Raw genomic sequence first — 18,101 nt, 5'->3', positions numbered from 1 at the left:
TAACTAATTAGAACAACATTAAAAAAAAAGAGAGAGAAAGGGAAGGATATGAGACACAGAGAATCTTGAAATACATAAAAATACTAATACATTGGAAAAGTATTTCATATGCTATGCAAATGGACACAATAATATTTAAGAAATAAGGTCAGAAAAATCTGGTTGCATTTAAGAAATAAGGTTAGAAAAGTTTGGTTGCATTTATAACCTAAAAAAACAAAAACAAAAAAAGCACAGCTTCCTGAGGTTGAAATTATTACATTAAGAAAGGAAGTGTCCAATAAAACTAGCTAACATACACTGAGTACCGTATGTTCCAAGGACAGTGCTATTGACATTTCACATAACATCCATAATATAATATCCATTTTCAGAGGACGATGTTGAACTCACAGACGTTGACTATTGTTTTGAGAGCACACATTTATTAGGTAGGCTGAGTGGAGATCCCCTAGATCTGGCTGAATCTAGAATGTGTTGTTAAGTACCATGTTTTACTGCCATTTCCCATCTAATAGAAGAAATAAGTATCACACAAATATTAATCTATCAGAAGAAACAGTAAATACCACAAAAGATGTTAGCAAGGGAAGAATGGAAGAATGGAGACATTAGTTCTAACAAGAGGTTCTTCATGAGAAGGTTCCCAAGAAGAACTGAATGTAGAGAAAATTGAAAGATATGGGGTTTTTTCAGAGACTCAAAGAAGTCCTTTTCGGCTGAGTGCAGAAGTTTCTTGGAAGACTGAGATGGAAGGATCATTTGGGCCCAAGAGTTTGAGACCAGCCTAGGCAACACAGTGAGACCCCACCCCCCATCAAATAAATAAATAAATAATACTTTATGTAACTTGAACCTGAGAAAAGCCTGTACATTGCATTCCAGTGGATCTTCATGCTAATTTTCTACCTTAATGGTATAAAAATCCTGTTCAAATCAATTGCTCAACTTCTAAAGAATAGCCTAATCCTGAAGAAAGATTCAGAACACATTCTTAAGATATTCAAAATGTCCTTCTCCCACTGATCCTGCTGGGTATTCTCATGGCTAGCAGAGTCTTACAATAGCAATGACACTTAAACTCCTTTCCTTTTTTTTTTTTTTTTTTTTTTTTTGGTACCAAGGATTGAGCCCAGGGGCACTCAACCACTGAGCCACATCCCAGCCCATTTGGTATCTTATTTAGAGACAGTGTCACCGAGTTGCTCAAGGCCTTGCTAAATTGCTGAGTCTGGGTTTGAATTCACCATCCTCCTACTTCAGCCTCCCTGAGCTGCTGGGATCATAATTAGGCATACACCACTAGGCCTGGCAATTTAACTCCTTTCTGACTGAGGAACAATCAAGGTTGTTCCTCTCTTCTCCAAGGATAAACTCAGAATTGTCTTGTCTCAAAAGTGGAATCAATTTGACATGAACTTTTTACTTCATGAGAGCTGAGATCCTGCTTATTACTCTAATTAAATTTCTAGTGCCTGGGATCATGACATAAACATAGTAGACACTCAAGAAATGCATGTCCAATGAATAAATCTGCTCAGCAAGTATTATCAGGCCTATGTACATCTGTGCTTTTACCCTGTGTGCAATAACAAAAATGGGAAGACTCTCAGATATTCCTCAAATTTATGTTATTTCAACCAGGTGTGCTTAGCTATAGGCAGTTAAGTGCCTGTTGCATACTGTCATGCCTCAATTATTTTTGCTTAGCTACAGAGATTGAGGAAACCAGTTACATACTGTTACATATGCAGAGAGGAGAGGACACTATAGATATATAAAATACTCAGCAAATCACTTTGAAGAAAACATTTCACGCATAAAACCCTTTCTTCACAATTCATTTGGTCTGTTTGAAGGGTTTAGTTTTTTTTGTTTGTTTGTTTGTTTTGCAGTGCTGGGAATTGAACTCAGGGCAGCAAGCACTACCAACTGAGCTATATCCCCAGCTAAGAGTTTAGTTTTTTTATGTATTAATTTTGTTGTAGGGTGGAAGCTATATTTTTGATAGAGACAACTGAGGATCACTATGTGTGGCAGAGACGGCTCATTTTCTACCTGATTCATGCACCCTACTTTCATGGTACAGAGGTGTCACTGGACAGTGGCTACCAGGTCTGCAATCACATTTCCCACTGCTTTGCATTTAGATGAGAATGCAATTGCAACTAAGGTTCCTAAGAGCTGGGTTTGTGTTAGGTTCTCCAACCCCTCTCTCTCCAACTGTGTACTCAGTTGGAAATCTAAAATCCTATAAGATGGTGGAGTCACAAGATAGGACACTTGACCTGTAGTTATGTAAAGGAAAAGTCAGTAGTCAATCTGTTCTGCTTATGTGATCAAGATGTACATTTTTATTGCCTGCATTTTCTGAAGTTGATGTGTCTTTCACAGCAGCAAATATGACACATCTGTGATGTTTTTCTTTCACTCACTCTCCCGTGGAGGTGCAGGGGGAACAAATCTCACATTTTTTCTAAGATCCACCAGTATTAACTTCAAGAAAAAAATGAAATATAGTTTAGGAGGGTATCAAAGTGTCTCTGTCCATGTCCCAGAAAACAAGTTAGAGGACAAGGCTATATGGTGACAAGGTGTGCTGTGACCCAGGGTTGAGAGTAGATGCCATGTACCAATAAGGGGAAAGAGATGTCTGGGATGTGGGGCAAAAAGGGGCAGGAGATATTGTATAAGAGAGAAGCAGAAATCTGGCACCACATTTTATTTCACTCTATCAGTCCAATGTATTTTAGATTCCAGATCACAGAGAGGCAGGTCTGAACTGAAAGGAACAGAGTAAAGGTCTCCCTTCAGACTTGCAAGTGAGAAAGAGTGATCCTTCTGAGTAAACACTAGCTGTACATCTCAGGGCGTTCAACTGAGTCTGACTGGAACAAAGCAGGAAATCAGGCTGGTATGACTGGAAGCCCCAGAAAGCCAGCTGGGATACAGCATTCCAAAGACACAGACGATATGGAGAAGCTCCAGGTAACTAAGAACCCTAATCAAAAAAAAAAAAAAAAAAAAAGCCAGGCTGATAGAGTTGACCTTGTGATGCTATTTAGGGGTCTGTCATCGTCATCTGACAATTCCATTGAAACACCAGGTGCTGGCTTCAGTCCTTGGACACAGTCAATAGAAAATTTCTACACACCTCTGGAGTAAGAGCCACAGGCATGATGTTTGGCAGAACTTTTTGGCTTCTAGGAAGAGAAGGGCAGCCTTCTCCTGGGTACCTTTTGCAAATACGTGGGATGGCCCTAGACCGGGGGCAAGGACTGGCACAGACACCCTGCCATTTGGATAAATAGCTCTCTTAGCCAAATCCAGAATGCTAAGCATTCTGTAGCTACAGCTGTGCACCAGGAGCAAATTAGAACCAAAGCTGATAGGTCTAGTTTTTTACCTCACTTGTATCACAGTACAGCTAGCTGCCTGGCACTCTGTAGAACTAGTAAAGCCCTCAAGACCGAAGCGAATATTCCTATATTAAATATTCCCTATTCTTCTATGTACACACACAGAAATAGGTATTTGCAGCAGACTTTGCTGAAGATTAGAGGTTGACAGAGGATAGTTATCACAGAGATGTGGAAAAAATAATAGTTAGTCATCCCTTTGTGTCTGTAGGGGATTAATTCCAGAAACCCCTCCTCAGGATACCAAAATCTGTGGATGCTCAAGTCCCTTGTATAAAATGGCGTAGTATTTGCATATAAGCACACTTCATTATCTCCAGATTTTTTATAATACTTCATACAATGTAAATAGTTGTTATACTGTATTGTTTAGGGAATGACAAAGAAAAAGAAAAGCCTGAACATGTTCAGTAGGAATGCAGCCCTTTCAGGCCTAACTACAAAGTACTTGTCAGCAAAAACGTAACATTTCTTTTATAAAAATTGTTAATCTGCAGTTGGTTGAATCTGTAGTTTTGGAATCTGTGGAAGCAGAACCCACAGATGTGGAGAGCCACTGATTTAATGATAATAATAATGAACTTTAGCCATTTACTGACTTTTCCTTTCTCTTACTCAGTGTCTGCCACCATCCCCACCCCATCTTAAGTTTTCAATTTTGTTATGCAAAGTAGTTGGCTCCCTACAGCTTCTACTTCTTAGTTTTATGCTCACTACTTAGTTATGCTTACTCAAAGCTGTTCTTCTACACTTTGAGCTGTCTGGGCTTCATTCCTTAGCTCCAGCCAGCTTCTAGAAAGGAAGGCAGCAATGTTACCAGTTCTTTCCCCATTAGGGTTGCCAAATTTAGCAAGTAAAAATACAAGATTTGCAGGGTGGGAGTTTTGTGGAGAGGTAACCAGGCCAATCATTAGGTTTGTGATAATACTGTGTATGATTTTATAAAATCATTAGGTTTGTGATAATACTATGTATGATTCTATAATAAAGCATTATATAGTATTATTCTATAATAAAAGGTTATTACGCATTTGTCCAAACCCATTGAATGTACTACACCAAGAGTGAAACTTAAGGAGTCTAGACGATGATGAGGTATCAAAGGAAGTTATAAAAAAATTTGCTACTCTGATGGGGATATTGATAACTGGGGACATTGTGTATGTGTGGGGGCAGGGTGCATATGGGAAATCTCTGTACCTTCTTAATATTGCTGTGAATCTAAAATTATTCATTAAAAATGCAGGGCCATCAAGTTAAATTTGAATTTCTGTTGGGCAATAAATACATTTTTGTATAAACATATCCCAGATATCGCATGGAACATATTTATACTAAAAATGTTTTTGTTGTTTATCTGAAATTCACACTTAACAAACTATCCTGATTTTATCTGGCAACTTTCTTTAAAACATCTTTTTTCTTTATCATTACTAGGGATTGAACCCAGGGGCACTTCACTGAGCTGCATCCCCAGCACTTTCTATTTTTCAGTTTGAGACAGGGTCTCACTGAGTTGCTCAGGCTGGACTAGAACTTGTGACCGTCTTGCTTTAGCCTCCAGAGTAGCTGAGATTACAGGTGTGCACCCCCTTGTTAGGCTCTGGTAACCCTATTTCCTCACTGATGTGAAATCAGCTATTCTCCTTCAAAAGTAGATCAAGTTATATTCTTTTGGAATTGACATGCTTTGTATCTTTCTTCTATTAAACTTCACACTTAGAACAATGCCCAGCTTGGGGTGGGAGCTCAGTGAGTATTTGAGAATCACTGACTAGCTCCCCCTTAGTGCTAGTGGCAGGTTAGAGCAGTTCAGCAATTTGTCTTTTAAATGGTATGGACTTGGGCAGTGGGATGCAGGCAAAGGTACATCAAAACTGACTTCCCTCACCAACTATTTTCTAAAATTTATAGTTTAAGATTAAACAACTGTCATGTTATGAAGGGTTATATTTCCTGATGAAAAAATAATTGCTGGTATGAAGAGGAATTGGCCTAAGAAAAGACTTGGGATGTATTTAAATTTTGACCCTTTAGGGTTTTTTGGTTTTTTTTTTTTTGTATGAAGTTTTAAAATATTGTTGTTGTTGTTAAGATGAATACACTGGATAGGTTTTTTTTTTTTTTTTTTTTTTTTTTTTTAGAATTTGATTTATGGCTTTGTCAGAACTACTAAATTCAAAATTTTGATCCAGATTTCTTATTTTTTTTTAAGTCTTGTAACTGCCAGATAAAAGGGATTTGATTTATGTTGGAAAAAATAATGTAGGAAGAAAAAAAAAAAGGTACGAGGAGGGAGGAAAGAGGAAGATTTCCTAATTCATATAAAAAAGGGAGAGAAAAATCAAATATTTACTTCATATGAAAATTTGTTTTAAAGAATGATCTCTGAGAAAACAAGATCCCCTCCAAATGAATTCTCATTATTTCAATGAATATAAAAAGTTCAGCAATTCAATTCAGAAACATTCATTCCAAGTTATGTTTTTGAGCACCCATTGTATGCAAAAGTCCCTGTACTGAGTGGTATTCTGTAGGTTGTTAAAAGATCAATATAGACACATTAACATTTTGAAGTGTTTATTTGAACAGATGTGATCTCACTAGACTGCAGATGAGTTGATTCAGGCTCCACTGGAGGTCCTCCAGGGAAAAACCTTCTTTTGGGGGTGGGATGGGAAGCCAGGAGGCAGTCCTGGGGTATGGAATCCAGGGCCCCACTCGGTTAGGTAAGTGCACTACTACTGAGCTACACCCCCAGCCTCCCAGAAAAAAATAAAAAAAATTTTATACAGTGTATACAGAAAGCAAGACAAAGACAATATTTGATTGGTTCAAATGGAACTGTAGTATTTAGGTCCCTTCTAAAGGTTCCTGAAACTTTTCTGATTGGGAATGTCACTAGAGTTAGTTGTGGATTTCTGATTCATTTCATTATTCTGAGTTGAGTTTCTGTTTCCTTACGTAGCAACTCAGAACTCTGGTGCCAACTTAATCTAGTGGCTTCCAGTTGATTGCTTTTAGTAAGTCCTTCAAAAAATTTACTAACTGGTGTTTGTTTGTTGGGGTGATGGGAGAAGAAAGGAGAGGAAGGTGATCATTAATAAGCTTAATTCAAAAGTAAAGTAAAATGTATCATGAGAGGGGGACAAAATGACAGAATGAAGGAGATCACAATCAATTATGGACTTCAGGAAAGAATGTGGTGCTTTAGCGAATTCAGAGCAAGTTCAAAAGAGGGTATTCAAAGTGCACAGCCTGAGGAAACACAGAGAGGTGGGAAATCCAAGGTCTGTTTAGGGAAAAATAAGAGCAAACATTGTAGATGGAAATTGAGATGATAATCCCAAACACTTCTAGCCCTGGAAAATAAGGCATATGAAAAGACAGGGGGCTGAGGGTGTGGCTCAGTGGTAGAACACTTGCCTAGCATGTATAAAGCACTGGGTTCAATCCTCAGCACCACATGTAAGTAAGTAAAAAAGAAGTTCCATCCACAACTAGAAAAGAAAGAAGACAATTAGCTGGTACAGTGGACACACCAATAATCTCAGCTACTTAGGATGCTGAGGCAGGAAGATCACAGGTCGGACGCGGAGGCCAGCTGGGGCAATTTGGGAAGACAATGTCTCAAAAAAAAAAAAAAAAAAAGTAAGGGCCTTAGGGGTCTATCTTAGTAATAGAATACTTGCCTAGCATGCTAAGGATCCTATGTTCAATCCCCATTACTTCAAAAAAGAGACAAGTAGGTTTAGGCATCTCTGAATCCTGTTTTGAGTGGAACAGGCTATGATTACATGCATGGATGCTTACATGCATGGATGCTTACATACATACATGCATACTCATATAAACATAAATATATGACATCTTTTTGAAGTGTTTTTCCCTCATTCTTGAAAAGTACCCAGCACAAAAGCACTTTAATATCTTTATGCCTGTTATACCCAAGAGCTCCATTATAGCAATGGAAGTTTAATTCACATAGGAACTCTGCCTTTGGTTTTGGGAACATCTTCCATGTGCTTTTTGTTAAATAATATGTCAGAATATCAAGAGAACTGAGTTATAATGCTCAGTGCTGGAATGCTGAATCTTTAGCTACATATGCCTCCCAGCTACAATTTCATGTTTTTTGAAAGACTAATCCAGGCATTACATTATTGTCAGTGCCTCCCAAAATATTCCTTGCCAATTATTCTGCTTGTTTTCAAAGGTTTTCTTAGTACAGGTATTTCCTGTTTCATTTCAAAATTAATGATAAATGATAGGCTTTTGAAGGTTTAGAGAATGAATTGTGGTCCAAGAAACATTTTTTTATTATTGGATAGGCATTGCCTAAACAGTTCCAACAGTTTTCCTTCTGTTAAGTTGAAAAGGTAATTATTTTTTTCCATAGTCATACATTCTTGAAGACTTAAAGAATACATTTTGAGAAGTTCATTTGCAGAATATATTTTCAAAATGAAAACATCACGATACTCTTTCACAATGAATCTCACTTTTTACATTTATTCAGTTCTGAAGCATTGTCTTTATAATAGCTACCATCCTAGTACTTAATCATTTTAATATGTGCTAGCAATTTTATTCTTCTTAATTGCCAAGAAAACTTGAAAGAGGAGAAACATTTTGGGATTAACAAATACCCATTTTAGGGAGGATCAGTCAATTTTTCAACGTCGACATTGCTATAGTGATGGAATGGTCTACAGAACGTCAGTTTCTATTTATTTTTCTTTTAAGGAAATGATAGTATTTCAAGAAGTTATAAGATTAAACAGTCTACTTTCCAATGTTAAAGGCTACCAGTACAAAGCCTGAAGGGCAAAAAATATTCTTGGAATTTATCATTGTGAAAAAAATCACATGCACTTCAAGTACAAAAGCTATAGCTTTATTCTTTGCCTGGATTAATTAATCATAAGCAAGGCTTTTTCCTTTGGAGCCTAATGATTTTATCTTATCCCTCTAATAGTACCTGAATTTTTTCTCTTGCTTTGCTCTGTGCCTGGCTGGTGCCTTCTCTGACTCGGATTCTGTGGCCTGTAACATACAATATGCTCAGGATCAAGAGGCTCTTTCTGGCCATGAGTGAATGTGTCTGGCGCCACTTTCGATCCCTGCAAACCTGGGCAGAGAACCAGAGAATTACACCTGGCACTCTGGTCGTGTCCAAGGAAGATGAAAACAGGGCCTGCTGAACTTCAGCTGCCAACATGGCCAAGGCTGCCTGGCCTTCCGCACACCTTTGTTCTGGTCCTAAAAGATCACAGTGACCCTGGTCCACACCCAAGCTTGAGGCAGAGCCTCTTTCTCCCAACCGCTGCCACTGCCTCTGAGATCACAGAAGTTTATCTTATGTTTGTTTCACTTTTCTGAACCACTGGTTCTTTAGTAGATCTGAAAAAAAAATTTTTGTGTATGTGTCTAAATGTGCAGATATACACACACACGTATATTCAAAAAGTAAACGTCTCAAAATAACTAAGGGAGTTTTCTTTCTTTTTTTTTTTTTTTTTCGGAATTTCACTGTAATCCTGTGCTGCTTTGTACAACAATCAGAAATTTTAATGCATTGGTGATAATGATGTCCTTACATTTACTGAAGTAATTGAATTGCTTGTCACAACCACCTGGTGGTTTGGCAGTTAGGTTTATGTGCTGAGAAGTAGGAGGAAAAGTAGTAATGATTAAAAAGACATTTGAGTGCTGCTCTTGCCTCTGGCTGGTTTACTTTGGACATCACAAACCCTCTTTTTTTCAGGATCTAATATTTGGGAGTATGCTTGAGAAAACAGAGCTTCAGGAAAAGCTAAGGACGACCTCTTTTTGGCTGACTCATTTTGACTTTAAAGTAATACGTCTGTACCGACCGTGGAGAAAGTTCAAAGTCTACTTTTATTTTTCCCATATTTCTTATTACAGAAAAAATTAATACTGTAACCCATGCATTTGTTTAATTTTTACTTTTGTTTCAATGGGATAAGCACAGCATCCTTTTGTCATGAAGGGAAATATAATAGATAGCATCACTCCTTTTTTCTTCTTCTTTTTGCAGGACTAGAGAGAAACCCAGGGGCTCATGTATGCTTGGCAAGTGTATTATCACTGAGCTTCACCCCCACCCCTGCATTGTCTATTTCTTTCAGTCTTCTTGATGTTCCTTCACCAAGAAGTGGAGTTAAGGTCCTTACTAGTCTCCACTATATTGGTCTTAAAGCACCTAGATAGCAACATAAGACTGCAGCTGGAGATGTAGCTCAGTCCTAGGGTGCTTATCTAGCATTCCTGAGGCACTGGGTTCAATCCTGTCCCTCCAGTCAAAAACAAACAAACAAACAAAAAAAAAAATCTGTGGTAGAACTGTATCTCAGAAAGAACACAGGCTCACAGGCTTGGGTTAGAAACTGTTAAGACTGCTGGCAATGTGCTTGGCACGTAGTAGGCATATTGGGTACAACACTTTTCACAGGTATGTTGGTGTAATTAGCAAATCAGTCCTCTCTATTCTCAAGCCACTGTCAAAATGCAAATTTTGTTCTCCCAATTCCTTCCTCCAGATCCTATTGCTAAATCACTTCAAAACTGACTAATCAGAGCTACCTTGCTACTCTCCAGATTGTCAACCTTTGAACCTGATACATTTGCAAAATCCCACTTTCCATTTTAGATCATACAATTCATGACCTTGAGCCCACAAGACCTTAAGACTTTACTTTTCCTATTTTCCTCTGGTGCTTCTCTGTGACCACAGCAGCAAAAACAAAAACAAAAACAAAACACAACAAAACAAAACAAACACACACACACACACACACACACACACACAAATATATCCCTGAATCAAAGTTCCTGCTTAGTACTAGTTCTCAAAACTAGCTAAACACCAGGAATACCTAGGAAATTGTTCATCAGACTTTAGCTGATTGAGATTCAGTAGTATACCACCAGGTGTGCAAGGAGATGCGTCCCACATTTAACTAGACTAAATCACCACCAACTCAGATGGAATGTTTTCACTCTCTGTTATCTTCTGAGGATTCCGTTTTCTTCTAAGTCACTATGTATAATCTTAGTTCTCTTGTTCTGATGACTAAACCTCTTGGCTTTTCCCTACAGCCTCCAAGATCCCAAATTATACTGGTTCTCAAAAAACTTTTTCTAGTTCCTTCTCATCTCCTTTGGATGTCCTCTGGTGTGCTCTCCTAACCCGGTGCATTGGAAGACCCCTCTGGATTGTTCTCTCTGAATGATCCTCAGTGTGGCTACACTGACATTCCTGTTGGCTTTGGTTACTATGTCTTCTTCTGGTTCACCTCCAATTATATTCAGAATTTCCTGGGAACTGGTTGCTTACATGGGCTTAAGCCCTGGTCTGACCTTTCCCCTTCTTGACAGGACACATTCCCAGGGTGTGATGACAGAGGGTTTTGCTATTACCATCCCCACCACTGCCAGATGGACCTGCCAGAGTTGTCACAGAATTAGTCTGCCAAATTCTAGGCCCTGAGTGGGCTGTGGAAACACTCTAGTCCATGGACGCATGCTGGACCCATCCCAACTGCGAGGGTTATTGTGTGTGACTGATATGCATCTCCTCACTGCCTGAGACATGGGACCGGGAACAAGGCGTTCAGTTGCATGCCAGAGTCATGAATGCTTCGGGGACGTGCCTAATAACAAGGGGGTTAGAGAGAAAGGCTGGTGTGAGGGTTAGTGCCTTTACTAATGACTCAAGGATTATCATTCTCATGACTGACCACACTTCCAGCTCTATTCTTACCAAACTAAAACTGGCAATATACTCCCTGCTGGAAACCTCTCCTTGCTCTCCTCACACTGTCTTGCTTTAAAAGAAAACTTATCATCCCTTCTCCAAAACCTGTCTCCTATTCCACACTTCCTTATGTTTGTCAGTAATTCTCCTTACTACTCAGGACTGGAAATATGGCCTTGTATTGGTTTTCTCATCTACTCCCCAAACACCAGCCTTTTAATGATGTATTTTAATGCCTCTCTTCTTTTTAATTGACTTTGTGGGTGGTAAGCCACAATAAGTCAATAATATGGTATTATATATATTTTTACATATATGTGTGTATATATATATATATATATATATACACACACACACACACACACACACACACACAAAGATATCTGAAAATACAAAGATATCTGAAAATACTATTTTCTCAAGTTAATACTCTACTCAAAAACTTTGATGAATTTCCATTGCTTAAGAACTTAAATCATGGTTGGGGTGTCGCCCAGTGGTAGGGCACTTGCCTAGCATTGGAGAAGCACTGGGTATAATCCCCAGCACAGGGCGGGGGACAGAAACCTTAAATCAAGCCTTTTGATTTCACATTAAAAACCCACCATATTCCTGGCTTTGTTCACATCTCTATTAACCCTCAAGTTAGCATTCCTTCCAGGAATTCCCTGCTTCCGCCAATCAAATTTCGTTATTGTGCATTTAGGATTGAGCTCTTCGGATGGTCATTCTGAGGACAACATTCACCCAACACGCCATTAACATTTCTGCCTCCTGACTCTGTTCAGATCTATCCTTCACCCCACCCACTCCTGGCTTGCCTTCCCCACCTGGTTTTTACCTCAGGCTTAGTTCAAACCTCCATTTCCCTCCACCTGACCCCAGGCAGTTCCAGGTCTCTGGCTTTTCTCATTTTTTTTTTTTTCAATCCTTATTTTCCCCAGCACCTATGTTATTTCTTGGTATCTTCCTTCTATTCCTTTTATTTTGTCCTTTTGCTTGAGTGTGCTTATATCAATATCTTCTTTCCTTATATGTCTCTGGGGCACTATGTCTCTTTTTCCTTCACATCAATAATTTTCAGTTTGGGTTCCCTGATAAGTGGCATTAACATCACATGGGAACTTGTTAAGAATGTAAATATTCAGGTTCACTCCTACCTATTACATCAAAATTCTAGGGGTGGGGCCAGCCCCACCTCCAGGGGATTCTGATGCTCCTTGAAGTTTGAGAACTCCAACTCCAGGTCAGGGATTTGAGAGTTAAGAAGGCTTCCTAGGCCGGTTTATTTCCAAAGGATACTGTAAGATATTTGAGACCTCTCTCTTTCTGATTGTGTAGATGAAAACTTTGGAAAACTCTAGGCCTTCATTGTATACACACGCAATAGGTTGTTTTTCCTATCTCTTTTCAAAAATTATTTGGACCAACTTAAAAAGATGATAAAATGGAAAATCAGAACAAAGAAAAGAAAGAGGAGGCATATATACGAATCACAGAGTTTGCTATTGTTCGTGTAATATCTCTGAGCTTCCTGGCAGCAAGGAAAGGAAGGTAGTTAATATCTTTCTTGTCCTGTTTCTGTTAAAGGAGGTCAAAATTCTATTTGTATATTTAATATGAAATTTCCCAGTTGGAACCTCCTAGAGGGGCCACTTAGCTAAAAGATTAAATCCTCAGCAAAGGTTTTATACCATATGCATTAATGGTTTTCATTATGACTGGTTTGTTATAGAAATTTTACCAGTGCTTACTTAGCATTCAAGAAAGAGGAGCTATAACTAAAACTGTGATAAGAACTCATTATGCTGTTTCTCATAGGTTGGTGACTGGAAGGGAAGAGTTAATGTTTCCTAGCAAGCCCACCACCAAGAAGATAATGCAGACTGTTGTCTTGGATTATGATCCATTCCAGGTGGATCCTGTTGGAGACAGGAAAGGTTTGAGAAGGGTGGGCCATTATCCAGAGGAAAGAGTAAATATCTAAAGGTCCCAAGCCGTCTTGACTGGGCCCAAAGTCATTGAACCTGAACAAGGTGAGTTTAGAATTGGGCACAGGATTCCACATCAAGTAAAAGTCAAATGTAGTGAGACTAGAACTAGAAGACAACACAGCTAAGAGATTAGCCAAATCTCTCCTGAGTACTGTCTATCATTGAGAAGAGTTTACAAGAAAATAAGTGCTTTTATTGTGGGGATAGAGTGCTTTTATTTGACTCTTGATAATAAAGGACATAATAAGGTTTTTGTGAAGTTTTCTCCTTGAACTAACACCGTTGCATAAGCTTGTGGTTGATTTTAGATAGGACTGGGATGCAGGGGAATATATCTTCGGTAAGTCTCTATCCACACTGGCAGAGTCCTCTGTATGTGGAATCTGGTTGTTCTCTTGAATTTGACAACCTTCATGATATATGGACACCAGCTGTGGGAATATGGGAGTTACTTCCTAAGTACCAGACCACTCTTGACTGTAGAGTACTTTTACCACCTTTCATAAGTCATCTTGCACAAGTGAATTTTCTAAAGACAGCATTATAGTTAAACCCCAAATATTCGATAGAATAAACAGGTGATGAAGAAGAAAATTTAGACTCAAGTTCCCATATTCTGTCATTTACCAGCTACATGACCTTATCAGATGAGATAATGCCTGAAAATCCTCTGTTAACTGAAACTGGTAGAAGGTTTCATCCATGACCAGGGAAATTAATCTTTCTTTCTTTATTTTTTATTCCAAATGCAATTCACACTACAGATCAAGGCTGTTGCAGGGAAGTTGTGCATTTCCTGGTGTGGGTCACACATTTCCTAAGTCTTATTCAACCCTGAACCCCAACTTGTTTTTTGAGTATCTGCTACCTAGTAAGTATAGTGCTGGGTTAGAAACCATTTTACGTGTGAGGATATTGTAGCATCAACATGCCAAATTCTTTATCCAAGCTCTCCAGAAAGACTAGATTATTTTAGACATGGCTTCCATTAGAAGAGGAGAGTGAGGAATAATAATAACAACAGCCGACTCGATGCCTGGCACTTGGTTAAATGTTTTACGGGCACTCTCTTGTTTAACCATCACAGCCACCCTAGGAGACCAGGATTAGTCACCCAGCTTTCCAGAGCTTGTGAAGGATGTGCCCAAGGTAATTAATTCAGCTGGGATTGAAATCCATCCTTCCTGGAGACCTGGATTTGCACTATGCTCTACTGCCTCCCAGAGTAGAGCAGGGATAAGAACCACCACATCCTCATGTCCAAACCAACCAATTCATTAATGTCAATTATCTGGGGGAAAAAAATAATTCCTTCCTAAAATACACCTCTCCCCAAATTTAAGTACAGTACCAAAAAGAAAGCAATCTATGTAGTTGATCCCCTCGAGATGTCTAAGGTGATTTAGACTTATATTGTATTTAAATGGCACCTATAACTTCCTATGGCAGAGAGTGAATTAAAAAGAAAAGCAAAACAAAACAAAACACAGAACACTAACTGCATTATTTTCACCAAACTAGTTTTATTTCCTCTAATATAAAAAACAATTTCAACTCGTCATTCCTTTTCTTGATCCTTTTTTTTACATTCTTTGAGATACTATATTCATCTTCATATAAGATGATCAAAGTGAGGAAAATAACCAAGGCGAGGAAAGGGAATTCTTTTGCTTTTTGGAATGTAGTTGGCCTGATTCTGTGAAAAGAATGTATAGAGGATTAAGTATACTTTTTCCCTCTAAATTGTGCTTGTTATTTCCTACCTCCCAGCAAGACTAGCTACATACTTTGCAGGGCCCAGTATAAAATGAAAACTAGGGGCTCCTTGTTCAAAAATTATTAAGAATTTCAAGACAGCCTCGGCAGGGCAAACATGGGAATGCAGGGCTTTTCTAACTCCTGCTTCCTATGTGACTGTGCAGCTCGAAAGATCATGAAGTCAGTTCTGCCCCCAATACCTCCATAGCTCCAGGGACAAAGTGGCAAACAGCTTAGTTTCACTGAGGGTTAAAAAATCTTTGGTAAGCAAGCCGCTGATCCTCTTAATGTTGTCCAGCCAAGGAATCCCAGAAGATATTGTTTTCAGAGTCACCTAAAGCATGTTTTTTTTTCCTTCTGGTATAAGGCTTTACGAAGGTATATAATTGCGACAAGTCATTTGTTAAAAGAACATTCAAGTATTTTATTTAAGTCAATAATCATATGAAATATTTTTCCCAAAGGTAAATGTAAAAGGTTAGAATAAAAATATTGATTTTCTATTTTATTTATGTATATATATATTTTTTGTCCGAGAAGGGGTATTCTTGGCCTGTGATAATGGTGGCTAGCATTACTTAGTGATCTCAGAAGGGGAATAACATAGGAGACCAATGGACCCGGGCAGCACAGGGAGGAAAGCCCTGGTCCTGGGTTTCTCCTTGCTTCTGTGCATGCCTCATTCAACCACATGCTAGAGAAGGTCCAAGAGAAGAGGGGGTGGTGTAAACTCAGGAACAGTTACATCTATGTAGAATTCTAGGTGTAAAGATTTTTTTTTAAGCTCTCAATCTTTCTTCTTTTTTCTTTCTTTCTTTTTTTTTTTTTTTTTTTTTGGTGGTGGTGCTTGGGATTGAACCCAGGGCCTTGTGCTTGCAAGGCAAGCACTCTACCAGCTGAGCTGTATCCCCAGCCCCATAATGTTGTCTTTTTCATAGTTTCATATAAATTAAATCACATAGAATGTGGGAAAAAAGATACATTTAAGAAATAAGGAACAGAAAATCTTAGGAAGGATTAGTTGCATACAAAGGCATATTTCTTAGAAAAAAGCAAACAGATTACCCCTAGAAAACTCAGTTTAGGGGTAAAGTCTAACAGAAAAACATTAAATACCGTAAGGGGCAGATTATGTGTCTCTATAGTAAGCCAGTGTAGAAACATTGACTCCATGTGCTCAACAAAAATTGAAGCTGGGTCTTTAAATACAAATTGAATTAGATGATTCAGAAAGACAATTTTCTCAAATTGCCATAAAATTGAACTAAACATTCAAATGACTTTAAATAGTCAAAATTATACACTTTGGTCAGTGACTTCACTTTTCAGTTGGATATAATATTTATCCTATTCATTCAACACAAAACTTTCATTGAACATGTACTGAGTGCCAGGCACTATGTTAAGCTCACGAATGTGAAGGTGACTGGGGGAAAGTGACATACAAAAAGTCATAAAAAGATAAGGTGGTAAGCGCCATAGCGCAGACCTGCACAAGACAGTGAGGGAGAAACTTACCCGGGATGAGCGAGATGAAGGCACGTGCAGAAGGATGTTATTTGAAGACTTCCCCTTAACTCTGTAAGTGATAGGATGAGTGGAGTTTGCCAGGCTGGGACTGGGGTGGCAGAGGAGGGAGCGAGCAGAAGCAAAGTGCAAAGGCACAGAGGTGAGGAATACTTGGTGGTGTGAACTTGGGATCACAAGCAGTCTGCTATTTTTGGAGCATACATTGTTAGGTAGAGACTTAGGGAATGCGGTCTTGGTGTGGAGATAGGGAAGGGTTTTAAACAAGGGTCCTGCTGAGATTTTTCACTCCATGAATGAAATGAAAGGAAGCCAAAGAGCTTACTTTGCCTTACTGAGGGTGGGTTTGAATAGGACCACTGGAGGCTGGCACTACAATCTGGAAAGAAGTAGCAAAGCCCTAAAGAAGATGAAACTAACAGGAAGGCAAAACTGAGCAAAGGTTAGATGTGGGAGTTGGGAAGGATAAAACAGCATGACTCCTAGGTTTAGCTTTGGGGACTGTATTTGGGATGCTGCTGAATGAGTTAATGAATACAGAAAAAGGAACACATGTGTCTTTATTAGGGTTCCTATGGGGAGCAGGAATCACACTCAGGTTGGTTGAGCAATTTGAAGAGCACTAATAACTAAATTATTTACAAAGTTGGGGACAGTGTATTTATAAAACCACAGTTCAGCTGGGTGCCATGACACACATCTATAATCCCAGTGGCTTGGGCTTGGGAGGTTGAGGTGTGAGGATCCAAGTTCAAAGCCAGTCTTAGCAATTTAGGCACTAAGCAACTTGGTAAGATTCTGTCTCAAAATAAAACACAGAAAGGGCTGGGGATGTGGCTCAGGGGTTAAGTGCACCTGGGTCCAATCCCTGGTACCAAACAAAACCAACATTATTACCTCCTTGGAGCTAATAATGGGGGGAGAGTAGCAATGCTGTAATCAACCCCAGACCTGAAGGGAACAGTTTGGGAACCTGGAGACAAAGGGGCTGTTGGTAGAAGGCTGCATGACAAGAACTGTGACCTTGGTCATGGTCACAGGGTCAGGGAGGCAGCCATCCGGCTGCAGCTCTGCAGGGGTGGAGGAGGAGAAACACTTATACCTCATTTCTGATCTCCTGCCGGGGTTGCTCACAGGCCAATCCAGTGAGCAGAAGAAATCAGGCCCCCCAATCCATGCAATCTGTACAAGCCTCTCCTCAGGCAAGCATATCTGGAGGGGAGACTAGAAGGTTATACAGTTCAGTGTTGGTGAGAAACATAGTTTAGTAAAGAACAGGTGGAGTTTGTGGGTTTTGAGGGATTTCTGGGGGCTATCATAGCATAATGTTTAGGGAGAAAAGAGGATTTGAGAGCAGAACTGTCTGTATTTGCCTGTGTGGTTCACCACTTACTAGATGTATAAACTTGACGCATTTCTTAGCTTCTTTGTGCTTCTGTTCCCTTGTCTGTGAAAGAGAGGATAGTAATATCCCTATCTCTTAGAGTTCTGGATTGCACATAAGTGAATACATGTAAAGTATTTAGAATGGTACCTGGCACAGAGAGGACCCCTAGCTAGTATTCACATGGATGTGAATCTGAAAGTGAGGGAAGAAGTTTTTTTTTTTTGGGTGCTGGGGAC

Source organism: Sciurus carolinensis, chromosome 14 (assembly GCF_902686445.1).
Source record: "Sciurus carolinensis chromosome 14, mSciCar1.2, whole genome shotgun sequence".
NCBI classification, from domain to species: domain Eukaryota; kingdom Metazoa; phylum Chordata; class Mammalia; order Rodentia; family Sciuridae; genus Sciurus; species Sciurus carolinensis.
The sequence above is the reverse complement of the archived record's forward strand: the minus strand, read 5'-3'. Positions refer to the sequence as shown.